The sequence below is a fragment of the Cervus canadensis genome, chromosome 1 (genome assembly GCF_019320065.1).
Source record: "Cervus canadensis isolate Bull #8, Minnesota chromosome 1, ASM1932006v1, whole genome shotgun sequence".
In the NCBI taxonomy this organism is placed as follows: Eukaryota; Metazoa; Chordata; class Mammalia; order Artiodactyla; family Cervidae; genus Cervus; species Cervus canadensis.
This window is the reverse complement of record NC_057386.1, coordinates 10,273,411-10,281,440: the sequence shown is the minus strand read 5'-3', so window position 1 is coordinate 10,281,440 and position 8,030 is coordinate 10,273,411.

Below are 8,030 nucleotides of genomic sequence, written 5' to 3'. Positions count from 1 at the left end.
CAATGGATGTCCAAGGTGCGTGTGCATGCCTGCATGACTGTGCATGTGGGTGTGCATTTATGGCCGGGGAGAGAAATGGCGATGCAGCCTGTACCAGCAGGAACGCCTCTCCTTTGCTGCCTGAATGAAGGATCCTTTCAAGCTCACCCTGGAGTTTAATATTGCCAACGACTGGCCCTGACTCCTTTCAACCTGCGCCAGGTGTAATGTAAACCTCTCTGCATTTCCTCCCTTTCCTGTTTCATCTGAGAAATTCTTCACTAATTCCATGGTATCTGGTTTCTCATTGTTTTCTCTGCTTTAGACAGCCCCTTGGGGTGGGCTTTAGGAAGGTGTGCTTAATACTCTCAGCCTTCCAAAGTGACACCAGCTCTTCCCTCACGACCACTGCCATCCTCCAAAACCTCTTCCAAAGGACGTCTCTGGTTGTCAGGGCAAAATAAGCAATAACGTCTTGGGGAGATGAGCAAGCACCTGTCACAAAATCAGAGGACGGTCATGGGCAGTCTATACCGCAGCATCCAATGGAGAAAACAGGACAGTCATGGTCAGCTCCTTTGTATTATAGCGTTAAGTTTATATTAATGTTACAGTGTTAAGGTTATATTAATGGTGTGTCTTCCATTCTTTGTTGAAGTAGTGCTGTTTGGGGTTGAAGACAAGGAGGAATACAGCCGGATGGAGGAGGCCTGGGCTATTCCAGATGCAAGCAGGGGACCATACATTTTCCTGTGATTCTCTAAAGGAGGTGGGATTACAAAATCATGTGAATGTTGGGGGTTGGAGAGAGAAGAGCCTGGCAAGCAGAATCCCTCCTATGAACAACGGAAGTGAACATCCTTATAGCCATTTCCTGCTTTGTTTTTTGTACTCCCCGCTCTCCCTTCAGTGCTGGGTCGGGGGGAGGGAGGGGGGGGAGGGGGGAGAGGAAGCCCTGGGCAGGGTGAGGGAGACTCAGGTCTGGCCAGATTCTTCTCAACCTTCAATGCGTCTTCCTACCGTCTCCTCTCCTGGCATGGGAAATTATTTATGTTTGCAAATTGCTTTTGACTCACATGAGTTATTCTTCTTGCCTGCCAACAGGTCTGGGGATGGGAGAGAGTTATTGAGCCAGCAGCTGAGAAATCCAGGGGCGATGGCAGAAGGAGCACTGAGGCGGAAGTCACGAGCCTTGGGATTTGGTCCCAGCTCCGTCACTGCCATGCCATTACTTCCCCTTGCCAGGCCTCGGGCTGCTCATCTGCAAAATGAGAGGGCTGGGTGACCTCTGAGTGCCGAGGGCCTTGGTGGCTCTGACATCCCTTGGGCCTGTGACCCCCGAAGAGGCACAGACAGGGTTGGCGCCAGCCCCTGTACTACTCCCTGATGTGGGCCCGCAGTGCTGCTGCGGCTGCTGAGCGCTGGAGGGTGGAGAGGATGCTGCCCAGCCTGCCCTGGCAGGAAGAACTAGACAGGGCGGCAGGGCAGCCAGTAATGTTTCCTCCCTTAGCCTTTTGCTTCATGCTGGTCCTTAGTGAGGCCTATTTCCATAGACTAGGATGAAAACAAATGTCGGCAGAGGAACCACCAGAGCAGAAAGTCCCTGGGGCTGGTCCAGGAGAGAGATACACACAACCAGAATGAGCATCCTAGACATGATCAGGGCCAGAGCAGGATCAACTTCATGACAGGTGGATAGGGGTCACCTGGCCTTCGGGGAGGAAGGGGTTGGCCCACTGATGATGGAATCATCGGCTTCTGGAAGCCCGGAGCAGAGAAGGGTCCTGGAGTTCCTAATCCAAGTCCTTCACTCTACAGATGGAGAAACTGAGCCCTCAAAGCCCAAAGCTGACATCAAGGTGAATTATCGATGATTCTCTACCCACAAGTGGATGTGTATGTTCCAACAAGGAGCAGTGCTCCCCCAATTCATCCACCATAAAGTTGGATTTAATAATAGTAATAATTCAAAATTCAACGCCATGGCCATGACGGATTGGCCGCGTGGCTGCTCTTGAGAGCCATGGTCTGGCCTCTATTCTCTGACTGTGGTTTGGGGCCTAACCCAGAAAGAAAAGAAGCCCGGGGTCTGGGCTTCTTCCAATCCAGTGACCACCAAGTGGGGATGAAGGCTGTTGTGGGCTCAGCTCTCTGAGGTGGCAAGAGACCTGCTAACCTCAGAGCTTTGAGTTGGCTCTGCCTTGGTATTTGCTCAGTCCTGGCCAAACCACAGTGAACCTCAGCCCTGGGTCTAGAGGGGAATTTGGGGTCTGTGCACTCCTTCATGAGAGATGACCCTTTGGGTGGGCAGAAGGCAGTCAGGCAGCAAGAAGAGAAACTTTTCTGCAAATCCCTTTTCTTCTTCTGCTGCTGCTGCTGCTAAGTCACTTCAGTCGTGTCTGACTCTATGTGACCCCATAGACGGCAGCCCACCAGGCTCTGCCATCCCTGGGATTCTCCAGGGAAGAGTACTGGAGTGGGGTGCCATTGCCTTCTCCACCCTTTTCTTCTAGAGCCTGCCTTTTCTCCTAGGCCCAGAGATGAGTGCCCAGGGCCATGATACTCCACCTGAGTAGACTATAATGCCTCGAAGATCTAGCTTCTCATCAGTTCCATATGGTTACTCTTAGGAATGCAAGGATGCACCCAGTCTTCAGCTGTGAGTCAGCCTGGTGGCAGGTCCAAGTGGTCTTGCACACCTTTCAGTACTTCGGAGAGAAGAGGGTGACACAGGACCAAAGTCAAGGGGGGCAGAGGCAGCAGCAGGGAGAAAAGGAAACCAGAGAGGACCAGAGATAAAGAGAGAGACAGACCCAGAGGTAAGGAGACCAAAAGGACCAGGATCAAAAAAACGGAAAATGAACATAAAAGAGAAAGAGAGCAAGACAGAAGCAGATGAGGAAAGAAACCCACACAGATAAGGAGACACAAAAGGCTGGAAGAAATCAACTGATTGAAAAACACTGGGTTGGAAGGGATCAAAGTCAGTGTCACCAACATGGGGACAAACTGATTTGCGTCTCCTGATACGATGCACTGAGGATACAGCAACACTCCAGGGCATTTCTCCCACGAATGTAGCACCTGAATCTAACCATGTAAAATGTCAACACCAATGTTGAAGAACCCAGAGAAAAGCAGAGGCTCTGTCCCAGCTTGTTGTTGCTGTTCAGTTGCTAAGTCGTGTCTGACTCTTTGCAGCATACCAGGCTCTCACGCCCTTCACTAGCCTGTCCTGGGTTAAAAGAGACTAAAAAGACAGGACCCCACGGACTCTGCAGTCCATGGAATTCTCCAGGCCAGGATATGGGAGTGGGTAGCCTTTCCCTTCTCCAGGGGATCTTCCCAACCCAGGGACAGAATCCAGGTCTCCCGCATTGCAGGTGGATTTTTTACCAGCTGAGCCACAAGGGAAGCCGAAAACACAGGACACTCAATGCAATTCATGATCCAGGTTTCGCTAATGGAAAAGGAAAAAAACTTGGCTCTAAAGAGCATGACTGAGGATATTCACAAAATTTGTCTATGGACTCAAGGTTAGAAATAATATTGGATCCATGGTAAAAGTCCTGATTTTGATAACTGTACAGTGGTTATGTAAGAAAGTGTCCTTGTTCTTAGGGAAAACACATTATTTAGGCATAAAAGGGTAAAAGTCTCCAACTTACTTTCAAATAGTTCAGAAAAATATGGGGGGGAAGGTGGGGAGGGAGGGAGGGAGAGAGAATGATAAAGCAAATGGGAAAAATGTGAGTAACTGGTGAGTCTGGATAAAGAATATATGAGAGGGACTTCTCTGGTGGTCCAGCAGTTAGGAATCTGCCTTGCAGTGCAAGGGACAAGGGTTCGATCCCTGATCAGGGAAATAAGATCCCTGGGGCAGCTTCACTGCAACCAAGTCCAACACAGCCAAATAAATATTAAAAACAACAACAACAATATATGAGACTTCCTTTACTATTCTTGCAAATTGGAGCCTCCTCTTCGGGGTTGGGGACAAGTGTTGGTTGACACCGGAGGCTCATACTGGATCTGGGAAGAACCCGATGCGCCTCCCATGCGAGCGAGGCTGAGGCCCAGCTCTCCAGCAGCTGAGAACATCTGGGCAACTTGACCGTCCCTTTCTGCCTGCTTGAAGGCCTGTTTCCCAACCCTTCACGCCCTGACCTCAACACAAATGAGTTGGGTTCCAGGACAGTGGGCCCATAGCCATCAAGCCCCACACCAGGAAGTCGAGGCGCCTCCAGCTCAGCCTGGCTACTCACACCTCACAGCAGGGCCCACCGTCACTCTGTGGCCATGGGAGGAGCATCCGGCAAAAGGGGGAAGGATTAGGCCGGGCAAGGCTCCAAGTGTCAGCCACTCTGCACTCACCGGTTCTGGGCCCTGGCGCTGGCAGCTCTGTCCCCTAGAGCTCCCCAAGCCTGGCTTATTCTTACCATTTTGGTCTCCTAAATGCCACTTCTTGAGAGAAGCCTTCCCTAACCAATTACTCCATTTATTATCCTGTTTTTCTTCTTTAGGGGCTTCGCTGGCGGCTCAGACGGTAAAGAATCTGCCTGCAGTGAAGGAGACCCAGGTTCAGTCTCTGAGTTGGGAAGATCCCTTGAAGAAGGGCGTGGCAACCCACTCCAGTATTCTTGTCTGGAGAATTCCATGGACAGAGGAACCTGCTGGGCTACAGTCCATGGGGTTGGGGCACAAAGAGTCATGACTGAGCAACTAACACTTTCTTCTCTAGAGCAGGCCTCCTTAGCTGAAATTTGGATTTGTCTGTTCCCCTCTCCCCCTCATAGAGTGTAAGCACCCGGAGAGGAAATCAGTGTCTCTCTTACTCATTGCTCTAGTCTCAGCTTCCAGAACTTGGCAGGTACACCAGAGCTATTTGTTGAAGGGAGAAAGGAGGGAAAGGAGGAAGAAGGGATGGAAGGAGTTGGGGGGGAATCTCTGAACCTCTCTGAGCCTCAGTTTCTTCACCAGTGAAACTGGAGGAAATTGGTGCAGGGACTGCTGAAAAGTTTGCTTGGATATAGGATTAAGAATGTCCTAAGGTAGTGTTAGACCCAAAGAGGCAGTAAGAAGCTTCAATTGTTAATATGACTGTCTCAGGCCTAATCACAGCAACCCCAACCCTCTATCACCCCTGCCTATATCCCTGTTCAGTCATTTGGTAATTAATCTGGCAACCTGGTCATTTTTCTTTTTTTGGCCATACCAAGCAGCTGGTGGGATCTTAATTCCCTGACCAAGGACTGAATCCGGGCCCTCTACAGTGAAGCATGTAGTTCTAACCGACCATTGGACCACCAAGGAATTCCCACACCTGGTCATTTTAAATTCATCTGGGGGAGGGTAGATTGGAAGGGGTTGGAAGGATTGGATTTATTTTGTCATAGTTTGTGTTTTAGGTTTTGTGTGTGTGTGTGTGTGTGCGTGCATGATTTGATTTGATTTGATTCAGTCCTATGAGCTGGGCACAGAGCTAGAGCCGAGATCTCCCCACCTCTGCCCTCCAGACCTGACAAGCCAGGAGTCCTGTGAATGCTGGCAGGATGACAGGCGAAGTGTGGGTCCAGCTCCCAGTTTCTGCATGGGCTCCAGAAACACTTAGCCACACTTCTCATGAAGAGATTCTTGAAGTAAAGCATCCCTGGGCCCCCAGATTGCCCTACTCATTCTGACCTGGGGATTCCCATCTTGATTCAGTTGTAGAACATGCTTGAAAAGAATCTTGCCTTCAGTTCTCTGATTTGCCTCTCAGTAATGGAAGAGAGACAAAGCCAACAGAAAACAGGCAATAAATGTTGCCTGGCTAGCCAAGTTATGAGTGAAAAGTGAGTGAGTGAAGGAAGGAAGGAAAACCTCTGGGAGTTTTAAGTTAGTTTAGCTCACACTTTGGTTTCTTTCCTGGCACATATGAGACTCTGGAAACACTGGGAAGATTCCAATCTAGGCCCGAACATTGTCCCCACCCAAAGCTGGCATTATTTGGGACCAACAAGCTTGTTGAGGTGTGACTGGCATCCCAAATGAAGCTGGTTCCTCTCCCAACCTAATTAGGGCCCACATAGAGAACCCTAATGAAATGCAAGCCCCAAGGAGACAGGAAGTAGCTCAGAAGGGGTAAGAGAAAGGTTTCAGAAACACATCCACTGAAATCTGTTTACCACTGTCTAGCTTCCCTTGTGATACCACTGAAAGATGCAGATACACACTGTGCATTGCGGGGAACACACCACACATGCCAGTTCAACTGAGCAAATCTTGGCAAGTCAGCAAGGAGGGATCACGTGCGCGCTCAGTAGCTTCAATGTCCGACTCTTTGTGATCCCATGGACTGTGGCCTGCCAGGCTCCCCTGTCCATAGGGTTTTTCAGGCAAGAACACTGAAGTGGGTTGCCAAGCCCTCCTCCAGGGGATCTTCCTGACCAAAGGATTGAACCTGTGTCTCCTGTATCTCCTGCCTTGCAGGCAGATTCTTCACTGCTGCGCCACTGGGGAAGCCCCAGTAGGGACCACATTGACATTTAAAACATTAGAGGCGATCTCCTAGTCTGGTTCAGCCACCTCTCAAGCTGCCTGGAGAAATGAAATGTGCCTCCAACTCTAAACCAGCTGAGTTTCTCATAGGCAAGCCATCTCTGTGTTGTCCAAGCCTTGTATGAAGGGTGTGGGAATTGCCATGTTGAATGGACTGCTGACAAAGGAAGAGACCAACTTGTGACCTGTTCAATCAAATTCCCATCATCAAGATAAGAGTGGGCAGGGACTTCCCTGGCGGTCCTGTGGTTGAGAATCTGCCTCCCAATGCAGGGGACGTATGCTTGATCCCTGGTTAGGAAACTAAGATCCCACTTGCTGTGGGGCAACTAAGCCTGAGCACAGCAATTAGAGAAGCTCACACACCTCAACAAAGACCCAGCACAGCCAAAAAAATAAAAAGGAGAGAGAGATAAGAGTGGGCAAACGGTCAGGTCTATAAATAAAGCTTTCAAGAGGGGCTCTTCCTGAACCATCTCACAGATTTGGCAGGTGTGAGCTGCCCATTTCTTTCTGTCCCAAATGCAGAGCTGGCCAGCTCTATCCCTGGAGCTTTGGAAGCTCATCATGTAAGAGCCCCTCTCGTCTTTCTCTACCCAGCACTGAGCCAGGAACATGGAATCTTATTTAGCGACGAGATGGTTCTCATCTCTCCACCTGCCCTGCAACCATGCCACTGCCTGGAAATTAACTCAGGTGGTAAAGAAGCCTCCTCCAGATTTCCAGTTCCCAGTTAGGGTGAGGAATCTCCACCAGCTGACCAAAAACGTGCCCAGAAACCCAGGTCATGGCTGTGTTCTGTGTCATGTCCTGCAGGGATCCCTGTGTCTCTGCCACTCTTGACTGATTTCTTACCTGCTGAACCTTAACCTCTCTCACTAGGAGGGACTGTGTCTTTGTCACCATCATTCCCCAGCACAGCGTCTGGAAGGCCTGGATAAATATTTACTGAATGAATGAGCTGTGTTTACAAGGTTACAAGTCACTGCTGCTTCCTCTCTTCCCATGTCCCCCAACTGAAACTCAGAAAAGAGTAAAAATTCAGGCAGAGGCTTTCTCGGGGGCTGTCCCCTGGTCCCCCCACCCCCTGCTCCCCAAGTCAGCAGGATTTCCCACCTGCTCATGGGATGGGAGCAGAGGAGGTATCCCTTTCTTTCTCTGTGTATCTAAACAATAGCCAATAGTTATTAGATTCAGTCTTTGTTCTTTACTCTTCTCTCTTTTATGAAAGACATTGCTTTTGTCATAGCTTGTGAGGTATTTTGTTTTCTCTCTCTCTCTGACAATTTTCATCATCAACTTGAGTTTAGGATAAATGCCTAAAGTGACACCAGCTCCTGAATAAACACCACTGCCTTGTGCCCCCATGACCTAATAATGACAATAACTCACAATTATAGATTGTTCACTGAGCCAGGCTCCATGGGAGAGCCCTTACATGCTTTTTCTCTTTTAATCCTCACAATAACCTGATGCAATACAAACTATTATTACCCCCAAGAGGAAATGGA